The sequence below is a fragment of the Artibeus jamaicensis genome, unplaced genomic scaffold (genome assembly GCF_021234435.1).
Source record: "Artibeus jamaicensis isolate MK-2021 breed Jamaican fruit bat unplaced genomic scaffold, CSHL_Jam_final contig_780, whole genome shotgun sequence".
Taxonomy (NCBI): domain Eukaryota; kingdom Metazoa; phylum Chordata; class Mammalia; order Chiroptera; family Phyllostomidae; genus Artibeus; species Artibeus jamaicensis.
In genome coordinates, this window is record NW_026521967.1 from 1813055 (window position 1) to 1834415 (window position 21361).

Sequence of the window (21361 nt, forward strand, 5' to 3'; positions counted from 1 at the left end):
TATCCTGGGTTTCCTTGCCTAGCCTGGGCTTCAACTTGGACACTGTCACACCAGCACGTACCGAGCCATTTCGCTGTGTGTTTACTGTTATACTGTTCCAGTGTTTTCTACATCATCATTTAACTCTTTGGGTTGTTCTTAAAATTTGCTTATTTCTCAATGTTTGCAGGTAGCAGCATAATGGCAAAGGGTACTTTTTTAACCTACATCATCTTGTTTATTTGTGACTGTGTTTCAGATAGATTTCTAGAATTAGTTTGAGGGAACAAAGACCTTGTTTTATATATTTAACAAATTCTAATTATTCTCTGTGGATGCTCTTTCTACAACACTCACCAGAATATAAGAACCTGGTGCATCCCATGCACAGTGGAAGGTGTTCAGAAGGCCCCATGAATTTCCAGTATTGCCTTCCTTACTTCCTCTCTGTGGTGTGGGCAGCAAGGTGCTTTGTTACAAAGCCCTTGAGGTCCCTGTATCTCTTGCAGCTGAGAGTGGCCAATGCATGGAGTCCTTGTACAGCCCAAACCCTGGGAAGGGCACTGTATTTAAATAATAAAATCAACTACTGGCACTGCCTTGCACTTCTGCTATGCTAATGTTTTCCATTTCTCTCCCCCATTTTGCCTGGAGGACCAGAGCCATTGAAATGTGCAGCTGTACTGTGACCGTGAAGAGAACAGTGACTTGGTGTGGATGGTGGAGCAGGAAGATACCAGATGCCTGTCCTTGAGGTCAGGGTGAGACACGTTACCCACCTCCCGGGCTGGTGGTGTTCTGATTGCTGTGGCATGGGGAAAACACACTTCCTGCCTTTCTCCAGCCACTGGTGGCTGGGGCCCTGAGGTCTGGTTGGTGTCTGCAAGCAGTCTGAGCCCTGGACTGTGAGGGTTTGGGTCTTTTCCAACCTGACAGGTAAACATTGAGCCCCACTGGAGTCCTGGCTGTGTTTCTCTACAGGATCTGGTACATCGTATCTTCACATCTAAGATGTACTGTGTTTATTTTCTCTGAGTGCCCTTTCAGTCTGGGAAATGAAATGTTTGGCTGATTTCTTTCTATAGATTTTAAAGATTCATTAATCAACTTCGGATCTTGCCTTTTTGTTCCATGTACTGCCAATTGTTTGCACAGTTTATCATTTTTTTTTACTTCTTGTCTGCACAGAGATTTTGGCGTTTTATGTACTTTTTAAAACTTTTCTTGCTAATTTCTGAGTGTTGTATCTTTCACAGTGAAGTTTGTAAAGCTCCGTCTTTCACGTGTTAGAGCTTTGGTGTCCTGGATGGGGGAGCGGAGTGTGGCCCAAGGAGATTGATCTTAAAGGAGTAAAATAAAACCGTTTCACATTCTCAGACATTTTTTAGGGAAAAGCTCTTATAACATAAGTAGCTACAGGGCCACAATCACACTGAGGTCACTCTGAGCACAGCACAGTTGCAGAGTAGAACACGGGGCCGTGGCCGTACGGAAGCCCGTGGCCCCCATGGACAGGGGAGAGGGAAGGTGGAGAGATGCCTGTGTTCTGGAAACCAGCTCCTGCTCATCTCAGCTGATATATAGGAGCCCACCTTTCACCCCAGGAGTGCAGGGCCTGTTTTGGGCATCATTAAAACATATTTGCTTTTAAATTTTATTTTGGTAATTTATTTTTTATTGCCATTTCCCCCCATAAATCTTCCACTTTCACTCATACCCTCTGCAATCACCACACTGGTACATTTCCTCAAGTTCTTCCTTTCTTTCTTTCTTTCTTTCTTTCTTTCTTTCTTTCTTTCTTTCTTTCTTTCTTTCTTTCTTTCTTTCTTTCTTTCTCTCTTTCTCTCTTTCTCTCTTTCTCTCTTTCTCTCTTTCTCTCTTTCTCTCTTTCTCTCTTTCTCTCTCTCTCTCTCTCTCTCTCTCTCTCTCTCTCTCTCTCTCTCTCTCTCTCTCTCTCCCTCCCTCCCTCCCTCCCTCCCTCCCTCCCTCCCTCCCTCCCTCCCTCCCTCCCTCCCTCCCTCCCTCCCTCCCTCCCTCCCTCCCTCCCTCCCTCCCTCCCTCCCTTCCTTCCTTCCTTCCTTCCTTCCTTCCTTCCTTCCTTCCTTCCTTCCTCCCTCCCTCCCTCCCTCCCTTCCTTCCTTTCTTCCTTCCTTCCTTTTTGCTCAATCCACCACCCCTTTTCCCAGAGCTGTCCTCATGCTCTCCCATCTGTGAGTGTGTCTCTGTTGCTTGTTAGTGCAGTTTGTTCATTAGATTCCACATATGAGTGAGGTCACGTGGCATTTGTCTTTGTCTGACCTGTTCATTTCACTTAGTGTAATGTTCTCCAGGTCCATGTGTGCTGTTGCAAAGCCTAAATGTTTTTCTTCTTTTTACGGCCCCGTAGTATTCCATCATATAAATGTTGAATGTATTTCATCCTCATATCTACTGATGGACCCTTGGGCTGCTTCCAAATCCTGGCTGTTGTGTTAATGCTGCAGTGAACACTGGGGTCCATATATTTTATTATGTGGTCCTTTGGTTTCTTTGGATCAAGCTCAGGGGTGGAATTCCCGGGCTGTCAGGCAGAGCCACATGTAATCTTGTGAAGTACCCCATACAGTTTTCTTGAGTGGCTGCAACAATTTGTATTCCCCCAACATTGCATGGGTTTCTTCTCCACAACCTCAGCAATGGTTGTGTGTTGATACATTGTTTATGGCCATGCTGACAGGTGTGAAGTGTCATATGATTGTGGTTTTTTAAATATACTTTATTGGTTATGATTTTACAGTTGTACCATTTTCCACCTGTTTATTTCCCTCCATGCTGTATCTGTTTTGCCACCAGCAATGCACCCCCTTAGTTCAAAAAGATGATCAAAAATATGAACAGTAAAGTGACAACAAACTCACAATTATCAGCAACGAAACCTAAAAAAACAAGAATGACACAAACTAAGCAAACAACTAGAACAGGAACAGAATCACAGAAATGGAGGTCACATGGAGGGGTATCAGCAGGTGGCAAAGAGGGGAGAACAGGAGAAAAGGCACAGGGAAGAAGAAGCATAAATGGTAGGTAGAAAATAGACAGGGTTAGGAATAGTATTGGAAAAGTAGAAGCTAAAGAACTTATATGTACGGCCCATGGACTTGATTGTGGTTTTAATGTGCATTTCTCTGGTGATTAGTGATGTTGAGCATCTTTTCAAGTGTCTGTTGGCCATGGTTGTCCTCTCTGGAGAAGTGTCTATTCAGGTCCTTTGTCCATTTTTAATTGGTTTGCTTGTTAATTGATTGTGTTTTTGATGTGGAGCTTTATAAATTCTTTATCTATTTTGGATATCAACCTCTTACCAGTTGTCAGTAGATATATGTTCCTGTTCAGGGGTCATCCTTGTATTTTTGTAGATAGTTTCCATTTCTGTGGGAAACATTTCTAGTTGGATAGAGTCCTCTTTGTTATTTTTTCCCTTTGTTTCCCTTGACCAAGGAGATATACCAGAAAAAAATATTACTATAAACAACATTTGAGTCTCCTATGCTTTCCTGTAGGGATCTCAGGTTTTGGGTATAACATGTAAGTCTTCAATCCATTTTGAGTTTATTCCTGGGTGTGCTACAAGAAGGTGGTCTAGTTTCATCTTCTTGCACATATCTGTCTAATTGCTTCAACACCATTTATCGAAAAGAGTAACTTGTTGCTATAGCTAGGGAAAATACTCAAGTAACTGTAATACTTACATAGAATGAGAAAATATCCCAACATACATATGCCCACCCATAACTTAGAATGAAAGAACAAATACCACAGTTCATTGGGTCCACCTTGCCAACTTTCAATGAAATGTTTTGGACTCTCGAAAGAAACTTGCTTCTTTTGAGGTGCACTGTGAATGGGTTGAACTTTGCCCATTAAAATGGTCTTAAGAATTATGTTTCTCTTTGCTGGTTTGTTTTGCTGGGAGATGCTCACATGTTGCATCCCTGAGATGCAAAGGCTGGTCACCTTAGTGTAGATCATTGAGGACAGAATTGTCTGTACAAGTGAACCACACAATTAGTGTTATGGAATGAAAGAAAAAAGCCAAACAGTGAGTTTAATGCTTGAAGTTTATTATGGAGGCAGAAAGAAGAAAAGGCACAGGTAGAAAGACTAAATGCTTGTCCAGGTCTTCAGTGGAGTCTTGCTGTACTCTGGGTCTCCATCCACAGAGCTCATTGACAGCAGAATGTGTATAAACGGCCATAGACCCTACAGGTTCCAGAGAAACGGCTAGGGAATGGGCAGACCCCAAGGCGACATGAGCAGTATATTGTCTTCTGAACGCCTATGGAGGGAAGAGGAAAGGTAAGGTCAGGCTCCTGGAGGAAGGAAGCAGGGAGCAGAGGCTCAGCCAGCCTGAGGGAGATCTTCTGAGAGGTGACATGTCTACTTACTATAGACAGTACCTGCCTGGTTAGGGTGAGAGGACTCACTAGTCTGTCCTAAATCCCAGGAAATCCTACTGGCTCTGTGTGGTCATGCAGGATCGTGACTTTTCTGTGATCCTGATCTATGACCCACATGCATCCATCCTGTGTCTTGTCCCTCGAGCTCCTTGTGAACTTGGGGTACTTATTCTCCCCCCACTTCATCCAACTACTTCATTCTGTGCCTCTGTCCCAATTCCACACCAACAAGTCCCTGTAATGTGCTTCCACCCCAACTACACATGGGCAGGTGTCTCACCTGCAGCCCTTCGGGCAAAGTGTTCCTCTCCTGTGAAGGAGACCTCCACATCTTCATCCTCATCCTCAGACTGGTCCTGGTCCTCAACCTCAGGTTGGTCCTGGGCAGGAACCTGGTCAGCTGTCTCTTGCAGGGTCTGAGCCTGGGCCTGGAAGGCCAAGAGGAGAAGGGCAGCAAGAAGAGTGATGGTCCTCATGGCTGAGGGTCACTGGAGATTTGGATCAGGTGGGGGGAAAGAATGGAGTGTTGTGGAGGGCCCAGGCAGCCTGTACTTATAGGTGGAATGGGAGGAGGCTTAGAGACTCCTAGGCAGTGAGAGGGAGAGGCTGTGCCTTTGACTGGCCTGGGACCAAGACCGCCATCACCCTCAAAGCCCCTTTGATGTTCCTGCTCCTGCCCCTTCATCAGAGCACACATGTGTGAGCTGAGCGTCCACACTTGTTTCAAGTTGATAGTGGTGATAAGGCCCCTGGTGTGGTGTCTGTTTCCCATCTGCCTGGTGTTTGCCTTCTGATGGTCACAGAAGACAAGGAGCTGTGCATCTGGTGAGTGAGTCAGGGGACAAAGGCCCCTACTTCCTGCTGCTGGGCCCTTCTCCTCAGAGGCCCAATCTGGGGCCCAGATTGTCTTATGTAGTGTGGGGTACTCTTGTAGGTCCAGGGGCATCACTGCCCTTTGAGGGAGGTTTCAGGTCCTGGGTTATGGCTCTTGTGGGGTAGGGGACAGTGACTTGGGCTTAGGTGAAGTGGGCCAGAAAGAAGGAGCTGGTCAGAGCAAAGTGAAGGACAGGCTTGTTTCAGGACATCAGTGGGACATGTGCATGTTGTATAATCCACTCAGAGGTCACTTGTGTCCCTTTTGGAGAAACAGCCAACTCAACCAGGTTCCTGCAGCTCCCTTATGAAATTTGTTATCTTCTGAAATAGCAAATTAATTCATGCACAAAGGATTAAATTGTAAATGCAGAAGAGAGAAGAGTAGAAATACCATCTCCTTCATGTCCCTGCACCCTGTCCTTTCTGCTGGACCCACCAGGTCCCTATGTCTTGAGTTTCCTCACACAGCCTGGTCTCTAAGTGAAACACTGCCACACCAGCATGTACAGAACCTCTTCTCCATCTCGTTAGCATTATCCTATCATGGTGTTTGATATACATCATCACTGAACTATTTGTATTGCTCAGGGAATTCTATAGTTTGGTTATTTCCTTTTTTCTTTAAATATTTTATTGTTTGACATTATAGTTACCTCGGTATTTCCCCCTTTACTCCCCTCCATGCTGCCCACCCCTCACTTCACTCCCTTGGGGTTGGTCCTGTCTGTGGGCCATGCACACATGTTCTTTCACTAGTCCCCTCTTTCTCTCCTCCCTGCCCTCTTTTACAGCTCTCAGCTTGTACCACGTTCTATGCCTCTGATTCTGTTCTGGTCATTAGTTTACTTTGTTCATTAGATGCCACTTATAAGTGAGATCATATGGTATTTGTCTTTCATTGACTGGCTTATGCGATTTAGGCCAATCTAGTCCAGTTCCATCCATGGTGTCAAAAAGGTAAGAATTCCTTCTTTCTACTGCTCAGTTGTATTCCATTGTGTAAATGTACCACAGTGTGTGTGTGTGTTTGTGTGTGTTATTCATTCATCTACTGATGAGCACTCAGGATGTTTCCACATTTTGGTTATTTTAAATAATGCTGCTATGAACATAGGGTGTATATAGCTTTTGAACTGGTGTTTTGGATTTCTTTGATCATATTCCCAGAGGTGGGATCGTTGAGTCAATAGGCAGTTCCATTTTTTATCTTTTGGGGAAACTCCATTCTGCTTTCTGGAGAGGCTGCACCAGTCTTCATTAATTCCAACAGTGCATAGGAGTCCCTTTTCTTCACAGCCTCTGCAGCACTTGATGTTTGTTGATTTGTTAATGGCAGGTGTGAGGTGGTACCTCTTGTGGTTTTAATGTGCATCTCTCTGATGACTAGTAACACTGAGCATCTTTTCATGTCTGTTGGCCACCTCTATGTCCCTTTTGAAGATGTGTCTGTTCAGGTCCTTTGCCCATTTGTAATTGGACTGTTTGTGTTTTTGGTGTTGAGCTTCATAAGTTCTTTATACATTTTGGATATTAACCTCTTATCAGATCTTATTGGGAAATATGGGCTCCCATCAAATAGGTTGTCTTTGTATTTTGTAGATGGTTTCCTTTTTTGTGTAAAACATTTCTATTTGGATATAGTCCCTATTGTTATTTTTTCTTTTGTTTCCCTTGCCTGAGGAGGTTTACCAGAAAAAAATATTACTATGAGAAGTGTCTGAGATTGTACTGCCTATGTTTTCTTCTAGGATTTTTATAATTTTGAGTCTAGCATTTAAGTCTTTAATCCATTTTTGAGTTTATTTTTTGTGTCCGTAGAAGGTGGTTTAGGATTTTTTGCACATATCTTTCCAATTTCCCCAACAGCATTTATTGAATAAACTATCTTGAGTCTATTTTATGTTTTTGCTTCCTTCGTCCAATATTAATCAACTATAGTATATAGGTGTATCTCTGGGCTCTCTATTCTGTTCCATTCATCATCAGGTCTGTCTCTGTGCCACTACCATGCTGTTTTGATTACTATTAGTAGTGTGATTCTTCCAACTTCATTCTTCTTTTTAAAGATTACTGTTGTGATTCAGGGTCTTTTGTGATTCCACATAAATTTATTGAACATTTGTTATAGTTCTATGAAATATGCCAGTGGTATCTTGATAGGACCTGCTTGAACCTGTAGATTGCTTTGGTTAGTACTGCCATCTTAGTGATGTTAATTCTTCCTATCCATGAACACTGTACATGCTTTCACATATTTGTATATTCTTCATTTATTTCTTCAGTGTCTTAATATAAACAAGGCTGACAAAACCTGTAACCAGACTCATATATAAAAAAGAGAGAGGACCCAAATAAATAAAATCAGCAATGAAAGAGGAGAAGTAACACCTGACACCAAAGAAATACAAAGGATTGTAAGAAAATATCAACAACTACATGCCAACAAATTGGGCAATCTGGATGAAATGGCTAATTCCTAGAAACATACAATCTGCCAAAACTAAATCAGGAAGAATCAGAGAATCTGAATAGAAAGATTACAACTAGTGAAATTGAAGCAGTAATAAAAAAACTAGCAACACACAAAAGCCCTGGGCCAGAATGCTTCACAGGTGAATTTTATGCAATATTCAAAGAACTAACACCTCTCTTTCTCAAACTCTTCCCAAGATTCAAGAGGAAGGAAGACTCCCATGCTCATTTTATGAGGCCAGCATTATCCTAATTTCAAAACAGATAAAGACACTACAAAGAAAGAAAATTATAGGCCAGTATTTCTGATGAACATGGGTGCTAAAACAGGAACTCAATAACAGCAACAGAATCCAGTGATACACTAAAAAGAACATGCACCACGATCAAGTGAGATTTATTCCAGGGATGCAAAGTTGACACAATATCTGCAAATCAATCAACTTGATGCACTGCACAAACCAAATGAAGGATAAAAGCCACTTGATCATATCAATAGATACAGAGAAAGCATTTGGTAAAATCCAGCAACCATTTGTGATAAAAACTCTCAGCCAAGTGGAAATAGTGGGAACATACCTCAATTCAATAAAGGCCATAATGACAAACTCACAGCCCACATCATACTCTATGGGCCAAAACTACAAGTGTTCCCTTAAGAATGGGAACACCCAGGATGTCCACTTTCACCTCTCTTATTCAGTACAGTACTGAAAGTGCTCATCACAGCAATCAGACATGAAGAAGGTGATAAAAGGCAGCCAGTAAAAGAAGGAGTAAAACTGGCCTTATTTGAAGATTACCTGATACTGTATATAGAGAACCCCAAAGATTGCAACAAAAAGCACATGAAGTCAGTGAAGTAGCAGGATACAAGTAAAGGTCTAGAAATCAGTTGCACTATTTACACCAATAAGGAACTCTCAGGGAAATGAAGAAAACAATATCGATTGTTTTTGAAGAAATTATAATTTCTTCAAAAAGAACAAAATTTAAGACATTTTTGAAACCCAAAGAAAAACCTAAGAAAAAATTTAACCAAGGACATAAAGATCTTTTCTAGGAAAAATATACTATTTCTTGCTAAAATTTTGTTAAAATTACTAGTGGTTTATTATAACTAGTAGATTCAATCTTTTTAAAGAGGCAGAGAGAAAGAGAGAGAGAGTTGAGAACAATTTCTTTTTTATTTGACATTGCATTAGTCTCTTAAGGCCAAACAGGGACCAAATTTTCACTGGTCAGTGTGCATGACCATCTACATGGAACAGCTTCAGGGCTCCCCCTTTCTCCAGTCATTTTTTGAGACCCCTGGTGCTGGACAGAATATTCTGTTTTGGGGGTAGTTCTTATGTTTTTCTTGTTGCTGGCATACTGAAGCATTAGTTCCCTTAATCTTGTTAATGCAACTACAAGAAATATATAGGTAACTCTAATGCCTGCTTGTCATGAGAAAATATCCATTCATATCAATGCCCACACTTTATCTTCAAAACAAAGAACAAAGGACATAGGCCATCAGACCCCTCTTTCATGGCATCCACAATTCATTTTGGATGCTCCATAGAAATCTTTCTAGTTTGAGTTTCACTATGAATGGATGTAACTTTGCAGGTTGAAATTGTCATAATAAAGAATGACGTTCATTTTTGCTGGTTTGTTGTTGCCATGCGATGCTCCCATGTTGCATCCCTGAGATGCAAAGGTTGGTCACCTTCGTGTAGACCATTTGACAGAATTCTCTGTACAAGTGAACCACACAAATAACCCTTATAAAAAATGATCTTAAACAGTTTAATGCGTGAAGTTTATTTTGGAGCTAGGAAAAAAGAAAAGGTACAGATATGAAGACTAAAGTTCTTCTGTGAACAATGCAGTGTTTTGGACCTCATTCCCAAGAGCTCAGTGACAGCATCTTGTGTATATTCGCTTGGAGATTGAACACTTTCCAGAAGGACTCTCTTTAGGCTGGCAGAAGAGCCCCCGTCGGCATCTGCAGATTCTTAGTGTGAGAGGGCCTGGAAAGGGAAGAGAAGGGCCAAGCTCAAGGTAGAAAGGGACAGGGAGAAGAGGCTCAGCCGGCCTCTCAGAGATTTTCTGAGAGGCAATGAGTCTATTCACTGTTCATGGTACCTGCCTGATTCGGGTGAATAGATTCAGTGTCTGTCATGAATCCCAAGACATCTTACTGGCTTTGTGTGGTCATGCAGGATAATGACTTTCTCTGATCCTGAGGTATCATGTGCATTCTTGTATCCTCTGCCTTCCCCAACAAGTTCCTCCCAAACTTGGGGTCCCTACTCCTCACTCCAATTCATCACACAGTCCATTTTGAGCCCAGAATCCATGTCCCCTCAAATAATGCACTCCAATGGCAAGAAACCATAATAGCACATGGGCAGGTGTCTCACCTGCAGCCTCTCGATCAAAACGTTTCTCCCCTGTGAAGGAGATGGACACGTCCTGCTCTTTATCCCCAGGCTGGTCCTGGTCCTCCTCCCTAGGCTGGTCCTGGGGAAGAACCTGGTCAGTTGCCTCTTGCAGGGTCTGAGCCTGGGCCTGGAAGGCCAAGAGGAGAAGGGCAGCAAGGAGAGTGAGGGTCCTCATGGTTGAGGGTCCCTGGATGTCCGGGTTGGGTGGAAGGAAAAAATGGAGTGGTGTGGAGAGCCCAGACAGCCTGAACTTATAGGTGGAATGGGAGGAGCCTTGGAGACTTCTAGGCAGTAAGAGGGAGAGTCTGTGCATTTAGCTGGCCTGAGGCCAAGGCCACCATCACCCTCAAAGCCCCTTTGATGCTCCTGCCCCTTCATCAGAGCACACATGTGTGAGCTGAGTGTCCACAACTTGTTTCAAGTTGATAGTGGTGATAAGGCCCCTGGTGTGGTGTCTATTTCCCATCTGCCTGGGTGTTTACCTTCTGATGGTCACAAAGGACAGGGAGCCGGGCCTCACTCAGTGTATCAGGAACAAAGGCCCATTCTCTCTGCTTCTGGACACTTCTCATCTGAGACCCGACCTGGGGCCAGACTCTCCTATGGAGTGGGGGACTCACTTGCAGGTGCAGGGGCATCACTGCTCTGTGAGGGAGACTTTCAGGTCCTGGGTGGTGGTTCGTATGGGGGAGGGGACAGTGACTTGGGCTCAGGTGAGGTGGGACAGAAGGAAGAAGCTGGTCAGAGTAAAGCTAAGGACAGGCTTGTTTCAGGACGTCAGTGGGACGTGTGCACATCCTGTACCCCACTCAGCAGTCGCTTGTGTTCCTTTTGGACAAAGTCAACCACATTCTTGGACAACTCTTCTGAGAGGGTTCATTTTCAAAAATGGAAATGATTCATGCCCGAAGTACCGAATTCTAAATGTAGAAGAGATAAGAGTGGAAATAGCAGTCTCCCTTCTGTCCCTGTTCCCCAACTTTTCTGCAGGCATCACCAGATCTCTGTGTCCTGTGTTTCCTCACTCAGCCAGGGTTGTTAAAATTGTCCCATTTCCCCACCCCCACACCCTTTACTACCCTCCATTTTTCATCCCCTCTTTCACCAGCAATCCACCCCCTTAGTTCAAAAAAGGTGATCAAAAATATGAACAGTAAAGTGACAACAAACTCACAACTATCAGCAATGAAAGCTAAAAAAACAAGAATGACACAAACTAAGCAAACAACTAGAACAGGAACAGAATCACAGAAATGGAGGTCACATGGAGGGGTATCAGCAGGTGGCAAAGAGGGGAGAACAGGAGAAAAGGCACAGGGAAGAAGAAGCATAAATGGTAGGTAGAAAATAGACAGGGTTAGGAATAGTATTGGAAAAGTAGAAGCTAAAGAACTTATATGTATGGCCCATGGACTTGATTGTGGTTTTAATGTGCATTTCTCTGGTGATTAGTGATGTTGAGCATCTTTTCAAGTGTCTGTTGGCCATGGTTGTCCTCTCTGGAGAAGTGTCTATTCAGGTCCTTTGTCCATTTTTAATTGGTTTGCTTGTTAATTGATTGTGTTTTTGATGTGGAGCTTTATAAATTCTTTATCTATTTTGGATATCAACCTCTTACCAGTTGTCAGTAGATATATGTTTCTGTTCAGGGGTCATCCTTGTATTTTTGTAGATAGTTTCCATTTCTGTGGGAAACATTTCTAGTTGGATAGAGTCCCCTTTGTTATTTTTCCCCTTTGTTTCCCTTGACCAAGGAGATATACCAGAAAAAAATATTACTATAAACAACATTTGAATCTCCTATGCTTTCCTGTAGGGATCTCAAGTTTTGGGTATAACATGTAAGTCTTCAATCCATTTCGAGTTTATTCCTGGGTGTGCTGTAAGAAGGTGGTCTAGTTTCATCTTCTTGCACATATCTGTCTAATTGCTTCAACACCATTTATTGAAAAGAGTAACTTGTTGCTATAGCTAGGGAAAATACTCAAGTAACTGTAATACTTACATAGAATGAGAAAATATCCCAACATACATATGCCCACCCATAACTTAGAATCAAAGAACAAGTACCACAGTTCATTGGGTCCACCTTGCCAACTTTCAATGAAATGTTTTGGACTCTCGAAAGAAACTTGCTTCTTTTGAGGTGCACTGTGAATGGGTTGAACTTTGCCCATTAAAATGGTCTTAAGAATTATGTTTCTCTTTGCTGGTTTGTTTTGCTGGGAGATGCTCACATGTTGCATCCCTGAGATGCAAAGGCTGGTCACCTTAGTGTAGATCATTGAGGACAGAATTGTCTGTACAAGTGAACCACACAATTAGTGTTATGGAATGAAAGAAAAAAGCCAAACAGTGAGTTTAATGCTTGAAGTTTATTATGGAGGCAGAAAGAAGAAAAGGCACAGGTAGAAAGACTAAATGCTTGTCCAGGTCTTCAGTGGAGTCTTGCTGTACTCTGGGTCTCCATCCACAAAGTTCAGCGACAGCAGAGTGTGTATCTATTGCCATACAGCCTACAGGTTCCAGAGGGACGGCTAGCGGTTGGGCAGAACGCAAGGTGACATGAGCAGTATCTTTTCCTCCGAACGCCTATGGAGGAAAAAGAAAGGGAAGGGTCAGGCTCCTGGAGGAAGGAAGCAGGGAGCAGAGGCTCAGCCAGCCTGAGGGAGATCTTCTGAGAGGTGGCATGTCTACTTACTATAGACAGTACCTGCCTGGTCAGGGTGAGGGGACTCACTAGTCTGTCCTAAATCCCAGGAAATCCTACTGGTTCTGTGTGGTCATGCAGGATTATGAGTTTTCTGTGATCCTGGTCTATGACCCACATGCATCCATCCTGTGTCTTGTCCCTCGAGCTCCTTGTGAACTTGGGGTACTTATTCTCCCCCCACTTCATCCAACTACTTCATTCTGTGCCTCTGTCCCAATTCCACACCAACAAGTCCCTGTAATGTGCTTCCACCCCAACTACACATGGGCAGGTGTCTCACGTGTAGCCCTTCGGGCAAAGTGTTCCTCTCCTGTGAAGGAGACCTCCACATCCTCATCCTCATCCTCAGGCTGGTCCTGGTCCTCAACCTCAGGTTGGTCCTGGGCAGGAACCTGGTCAGCTGTCTCTTGCAGGGTCTGAGCCTGGGCCTGGAAGGCCAGGAGGAGAAGGGCAGTGAGGAGAGCCAGGGTCCTCATGGCTGATGGTCACTGGAGGTCAGGGTTGGGAGTGAGGGCAGAATGGAGTGTTGTGGAGGGCCCAGGCAGCCTGTACTTATAGGTGGAATGGGAGGAGGCTTAGAGACTCCTAGGCAGTGAGAGGGAGAGGCTGTGCCTTAGACTGGCCTGAGGCCAAGGCCACCATCACCCTCAAAGTCCCTTTGATGTTCCTACTCCAGCAGCTTCATCAGAGCACACATGTGTGAGCTGAGTGTTCACACTTGTTTCAAGTTGATAGTGGTGATAAGGCCCCTGGTGTGGTGTCTGTTTCCCATCTGCCTGGGTGTTTACCTTCTGTTGGTCACAGAGGACAGGGAGCTGTGCTCTTGGTTAGTGTATCAGGGGACTAAGTGCCCTTGTGTTTGCTGCTAGGCCTTTTTCGTGTGATCCCCGACTCTGGGTCCAGGTGATTGCAAGGAGTAAGGTTGTCCCCCTACATGTTCAGGGGCATCAGTTCTCTGGGAGGGAAATTTTCACGTCTTGCATGGTTGCTCCTGCCGTGGAGGGGACAGTGACTTAGGATCAGGTGAAGTGGGACAGAGGGAAGGAGCTGGTGAGTGCAAAGCAAAGGACAGTTTTTTTCAGGATATCAGTGGGACATGTGCACATTGCGGACCTTGCTCAGCAGCCACTTGTGTCCTTGTGGAGAAACAGCTAACACAATGAAGTTTTAGTTGCTCCTTTTTGGAATTTTTGGTCTTTAAACAAAAGCCATTCACAAAGAACAACATTCAGCATGTAGCAGAGAGAAGAGTGGAAATACCAGTGTTTCTCCTGCTCCGCCCCCATCCTTTCTGCAGGAACCATCGGGTCCCCAGATGCTGTGTTTGCTCACTCAGCCGGGGCTCTAACTTGAACACAGTCACACCAGCATGTACAGAACAGCTTCACTGTGTTACAGTGTTATACATCTCAGTATTTTATATGCTGTCATTTAACTTTTTCTTATTCATAAAGCATCATTAAATTTTTAGTTTCTTTCTTTATGAATTTTTGTAGTTATAAGCATAACATCATTGTATATCTTTTTACCTACAGCATCTTGCATATTTGTGAGTGTCTTTTAGATAAATTTCTACATGTAGATTTTGGTGATGAAGAAAACATGTCTTACATTTAAAATACATTAATTTATTGTCCCTTGTAGAGGTCATTTCCACATCATGAAAATACAGGAGCCTGAGCATGTCCCACGGACAGTGGAAGGTGTTTCAAAAGCCCTGTGATTGTCCCCAACTTCCTTCATCTTTCCTTCCTGTCTGGGATGTGGGCAGCAGTGTGCTTTCTTAAAATAATAATGTCTCAGAATTTCTTGCAGGTGAGTGTGGCCAGTAAACATAGTTCTAATAAAATGTAAACCCTGGGAAGGGCTGCATTTTAAAATCATAAAACGATTTACTGTTACATTTGTGCTATGCTATTATTATTTATATTTCCTCTCCATTTGTACTTGGAGGTTTGGAATGGTTGGCAATGTGGCTCATTGTATTTTGACCATGAAGAGGGCAATGCCTCAATGTCGATGGTGGAATAGGAAGGACATGACTCATCCTGCCCTTGAGGTCAAGGCTGAGCCATGTTACCCAGGTCCCAGGCTGCCCATGCTCCTGACTTTCTACAACCACTTGTGGTGGGGTTTTGGGGTCCTGTTGGTGGCTGGAAGCAGCCTGAGCCCTGGACCATGAGGGTTTGTATCTTTCCCAAGAATTGCAACTTGGTGGAGTCCAGGCTTTGTTTATCTCAAATGTTGGGGCAGTGTATGTTCATCGCTAACATGTACTTGTGCTATTCTCCCTGAGTGTCCTTTCTGTTTTAGCATCCCTTTGGGAAAGTAAAGCATTTGCTGATTTTTTACTATTTATTTCCAGAATTTGTCATTTCTCTTTTGGTTCTTTTTCTTGTTTACACAGATACTTTGGATTTTTATGTAGTGTAAACTTTTGGGGGGTAATTTCTGGGTTGTGCGTTCTTTCCCACTAAAATTTGGAAAGGTTAGTGCTCATGTATTTTGGTGGTACTGCTGAGAGTATCAGGGAGGTTGATAGTAAAGCTTTAAATAAAACTAGTTGTCATTCTTTGTATTATCAGGGAAAAATTCTCAAAGTAGAAGTGGCCACAGGACAAAGATCAAATCCAAGGTGGTCTCAGTACAGGGCTGTTGCAGCGCAGACCCCAGGGTTGTGGCTGTGAGGATGCCTGTGGCACCGTGAGGCCGTGAAAGGAGCGCAGAGGGAGGCTCTGTGTATCCCATTCCAGAAACTAGGCCCCTGTCAATCTCCTTTGATTCACGGCACACTGCCTTCCATTCAGGTGTGAAAGGCCTGTTACTGGCACTATTAAAAACATATCACTTCTTCCTAGAATTCCATTAAAGTTAGTACCCGTTTATTATAACTAGTAGACTCAGTCTTTTTAAAGAAAGTTGAGACCAAAATATTTCATTGGACATGGGAGTAGTCTACCTTTTGGGGTCCAGAGGGGACCATTTATTTCCCTAGTCACTGGGCATGACCACCTCTACTGACCAGCTTCTGGAAACTTCTTTTGACTGGTGGTTATTTGAGGGCACAGATACTGGCCAGTGTATTCTGTTTTTGGTGTACAAGGTCTGTCTGGAAAAAGTTCAGCCATTGTTAATATAAGGAGAATGGTTTGCATGACATTGTTGTAACCTGGAAGCCAAGCAGAGAGGACTGGAATACACATGTGTGAACAGTGACAACTTCACTGTACTAGTGAGTGTGGGCAGTAGAGGCCATTGAGTGAGCAGGTGTATAGTGTGGCTGTCAGTCAAAAGGACTGAGTGAGTAGAGCAATGAATCTGCATCCAATTTTGCATCGAACTTGAACACTCCTCTGTGGAAACTATTTTCATGATTCAGAAGGCCATAGCTATAGGCCACTAGTGATTGGCAGCTCCATCACAAAAACACGCCCACTAATGTTCACTTATGCAGAGTTTTTCTTTTTTATGAAACATCAAATCACCCAGGTGACTCAGCCCCCCTACAGCCCAGATTTGATGCCCTGTGACTTCTGGGTTTCCCAACACTAAAATCACCTTCAAAAGGAATGAAATTTCAGACTTTTGATAAAATTCAGGAAAATACAACAGGGTAGCTGATGGTGACTGGGAGAACTGTGTGAGGTCCCAAGGTGCCTACTTTGGAGTGGACTGAGGTATCATTTTCCTACATACAATGCTTCTTGTATCGCTTGTCTTCTTCCATAAATGTCTCTATTTTTCATATTACATGGCTGGATACCTTCTGAACAGACCTTGTAGTTCTTCCTTTTCTCTGTTGGTGGCACAGTGAAGCATCAGTTTACCCTATCTTGTTCATACAGCTAAAAGAAATTTATATGTAACTAAAACCCCTGCTTATCATGAGAAACTATCAATACATATGGATGCCCACCCATGTCTTAAAATCAAGGAACAAGCACCATGACCCATTGGATCTTCCTTTTCTGGAATCCACAAAATATTTTGGACACACCAGAGAAACTTCCCTCTTTGTTTTATTATGAATGGGTTAAATTTTGTAGGTTAAAACTATATTAATTAATAATCATGTTCATTTTTCTTGTTTGTTGATTCTGTGTGATGCTCAATTGTGGGACAGAAAGGCCAATCACCTTAGTGTAGACAGTCAGGACAGAATTCTCTATATATGTGAACCATACAAATAAGCCTCATGGGATGGCAAAAAATATCCAAACAATAAATTTAATGCTTGAAGTTTATTATGGAGGGGCAAAGAAGAAAAGGTACAGAGAGAAAGACCAAATGCTTGTCCAGGTCTTCAGTGGAATCTCAAAGTGCTCTGGATCACAGTCCGCAAAGCTCATTTACAGCAAAGCCTAGCGAGGTTCAGTTTTCCACATTTCCCCATGTTACGCTCAAAGGTATTGCAGGCAAGTCTGTATCGGCACTTGCATGTGGCAAGCCCCAGAAGTCCTGCAGAGGGAAGGGAAGGGAAGGGTCAGTCAGGCTCAGGGGTGGAGGGGACAGGGAGGAGAGGCTCATCTGCCTTCATGGAGATCTTCTGAGAGGCAGTGAGTTTGTTCACTGTAGATAGCACCTACCTGGTTCAGGTGAAAGGATTCAGTGTTTGTTATAAATCCCAAGACATCTTACTGGCTGCGTGTGCTCATGCAGGGTCACGCTTTTTCTCTGATTCTCGACTATCATGTCCTTGGTCATTTCCTGCCCCATGCTCTACGACCCTCCTTTTTAACTTTGGGTACCTGCTGATCACCCCACCTCATGCACACACTCAGTTTTGAGCCCAGACTCTACATAGCTTCTAACAAGCCCCTGTAATGGGTGCAGACCCCAAATAGCATGTGGGTGGTGTCTCACCTGTAAGTTGTCGAGTTAGGCGTACCCCTTCTGGGAAGGAGATAGCCACGTCCTGGTCCTCATCCTCAAACAGGTCCTGGTCTTCACCTCCAGGCTGGTCCTGGGCGGGAACCTGGTCAGCTGTCTCTTGCAGGGTCTGAGCCTGGGCCTGGAAGGCCAAGAGGAGAAGGGCAGTGAGGAGAGTGAGGGTCCTCATGGCTGAGGGTCCCTGGAGGTCAGGGTTGGGTGCGAGGGCAGAATGGAGTGGTGAGGAGGGCTCAGGCAGCCTGTATTTGTGGATGAGGTGGAGGAAGAAGGCATGCACTCAGTGTGTGAACAGGTGGTGGCAGGTGGCCTGTCCCAGCTCCACCTGTTGCCCAGAGTTTCTTTGATGTTCTGTCCTGACTGTTCTCTCCCACTTCTCTCATCTGTTTGCGTGGTGCTCGTGCTGGTTTTCATAGGTGATGATGGAGGCCTGTTCAGCACATGGCTGCTTTCCCTGTCTCTTGTCTGCCTCAGTGTTTACCTGTGAAGATATGTGCATGCGCACCGGAGTGCATCAAAGACATCAGAGACACCTGTGAACTTGTAAAACTGGGGCAAACAGGGCTGCCATCAGATGGGCATGATGTGTACCACCCGGCTTCGATGACCAGATGGTGTACTTGGGAAGGAAATTGTCTGAATGCTGAGCTATTTTTATAATTCATATTTTTAGGGACAAATGGTCTGTTTTCAGATGATTATGAACTCAGAAAGTTTGACCTGCATGAATCCCTTTAGAAAAATATTGCTCAAATCCTCATGCCAACAAAATTTTAAAAATGACTCAAATAAGAAGACGTGAGACCAAAAAGACAGTTGGAAAACAAGTCAGTGAAACATTTATATTCTTTTCATTCATTTTTCATTAATGTTTGATAAGGCTATACATTTTAAGGCTGTTTTTGAGAAAAGATTCCTGAACCCAGTAAAGTAAAAAATACACGAGTTGCCATTTGGAATAAAAATTCCCAATAAATTTCACAGAACAAGAAAGAAAGTGAAAGTGGGATCATGGACAAATACTAACTCTTCGTATTAATAAGAAAATGCTTAAGTATGTGTTTAATAGATACATTTACCAGTGGAGGACAGATACATAGAACACTAAACAAAATAGACACAGTAGAAGGAAGAAGAGAAGGAAGGAAATTTATTCTTAAATGAGAAAGACAAAGTCAGGAATCGTAATGAACAGGAAATGCCACCAAAATGTCAGGAAGGCCATTAGCCTGACTGGCTTCTTGTTCCCGTTCTGTCCCTTCTCGCTGGGGACAGAGTCCCCCTTTCTGTCCCTCGTTCTCTTCATCTTCATTGTGGTGTTGTGAGGAAACAAGGACAAGAACCATGTCATGTGCTTAGAACGATGCCTGGCACGTGGCACAACCGCGGTCAATATTATTGTGGTTATTTTATTATTTTCAGGATCATGACCATGACCCAAGCACTTGGAAGAGTGGTTGGTGCAACATAAGTGCTGGAGGCAGGTTTGCAATAACCTGCTGGTTGAAGTGGCAAAGGAGCAGGGTGGCCGAGGACTGAATTTGCTGTGTCGGTGATGTCAGCTGTCAGGGTTTTATACCTTCTCTACCCGCCCTGCCTGCGGTCCTTCACTGCTTTGCTTCTGGACTCCTGCCACCGCTTCCCGGTTCTCATGTCTGGCATCTTCTCTTGGCACCTCTAGAGGTGACAACGGTGGGGCATTTGAGGAAAGGTTTGTCCTAGGTTTAGCCTTTCCCCATGGATTCTGTCATGTGCTTGATCACCCAGAGTCCCCATTTATTGGAGAAAATTTTATCTTCAGCCTCTTTGCATCCTTGCTGGGTGAGTGGAGTAGAACATCTGGAAAGAGACGTACATGGTTCAAAAGATCACCAATCAGGCCCTGATGAGACAGGCTCAGCTTGGCTTTACCCATGAACCAGAACATGCCGGGAAGCCCATTTGTGTGCTTCCAGCCTGGACCTGCTCAACCAACTCACGGCTCAGCCTAGGACGCTGAGTGTCCCTGCCACTGAGCACTGTTTTGCTTGACTTCTCTCAGGGAGAACTATTTCTAGAAATTGCTACTGACATTATGGAAAACAATTGTAGTTTTTTAATGTGTTTGTAAATGATATTTTAGAATAAAATGTCTTTTCTCTTGCCTTTTTTTTTGCTCTAGCAAGTCATGTGTTATCTAGTGTCTTGACATCAATCTGCTGTCATGTATAGTACACACCTGAGGAAACATTTTCCTTGTCCTTCCCTCTGAGGCTGATCTAACCTCTGCTCTCTTGGGGGCCAGGACAGACCTGACACAGGCATCTGAAATATGGACTCTGCCAGGAGGGGCATGAACCCCCTGGCCTAAGATTTAAGAGTTTAACATGGGAATGAACTTGACCATGCTGAAAAGTATGGTGCTAGGGAATTAGCCTGAAGAGAAGACTGGATATCTTAGGATGTCAACAGATGTGGTTTTGGACAAGTTGTTCTGTATTCCGCGTTGTTCCAGAGAACAGGTGATATGGAGAGGTGCCTGGATTATTGCTGGTAATAATGGCCCGGCAGGTGGGCAGCAGGGAGCTATACAGGTGGGCGTCTGTCATCATGAAGATCAGGCATTTGAGTGAAGTGGCTGGATCTCAGAATCACCAAAGGCCTGAGCTATCAAACCTTAGCAACACACACAGAGAATGCACACACACATGGCACACACACACGGCACACACACACACACACACACACACACACACACACACGGCACACACACGCACATCCCACCTGGGGGCACCCCCTTCTCCTGAAGCTCATCAACTCCAACTCTGTATTTCTCAGACTCTCACCCACACAGGGCTGGGGTCTCCTGTGTCCCCACAGGCACCCAGGCCCTTGTTGTCCATCAGGGGCTGACCCCCGGGAGGCCGCCCCTCACAAGCGCCTGAGCCCCCCTGGCTGCCTTCATTTCTAGGCCACTCAGAGGAAGAGCCAACTGGCTTCCAGCCCTGCGGCAGCCTGGGGGCCAAGGGCCGGGATGGGGCTGCCTCTCTTCAGGGAATCCACACTATGTACTTCAGGAGGGGAGTCCCAGGTGTGCCACAGACCAGCCATGGAATCATTAGGAAGTGGCTTTTCACAGTCTCAGTTTTTTTCTGGAAACTGAAGGCATTGGCTTGGTCTCTCCAAGAACCCCTCGGGTGCTAGAGACTGGTTTCATAGCAGCTTCGGCTCCAGAGATGAAATCAGTCTATTAAACAAGCCTGGAGTGGTGCTTAAGGTGAGCGTGTGTTCACACACATGCGTGTGTGTGTTCTGCATACATGGGTGCAGGTGTATGGGTGTTTTCCTGTAGTGCATTGTGTGTGAGTGTCTGGGTGTGCATGCAGGGGGAACTTAGACACTACAAATGGTAGACAAGGTGAGAGAAGGAGCCAGACGCTGAGCGGCCTGATGTGGCCGGTGACGATTTTTTGGCTCTGCTCTGAGAGGACCTGTGAGGAGACACTTTCCTCCTCTGGGCGACTTCATGCTGCTGACGCTGCATCCCACCACCTCTGCCCCCAAGTCTGGCTTGGTGCCCGACATGC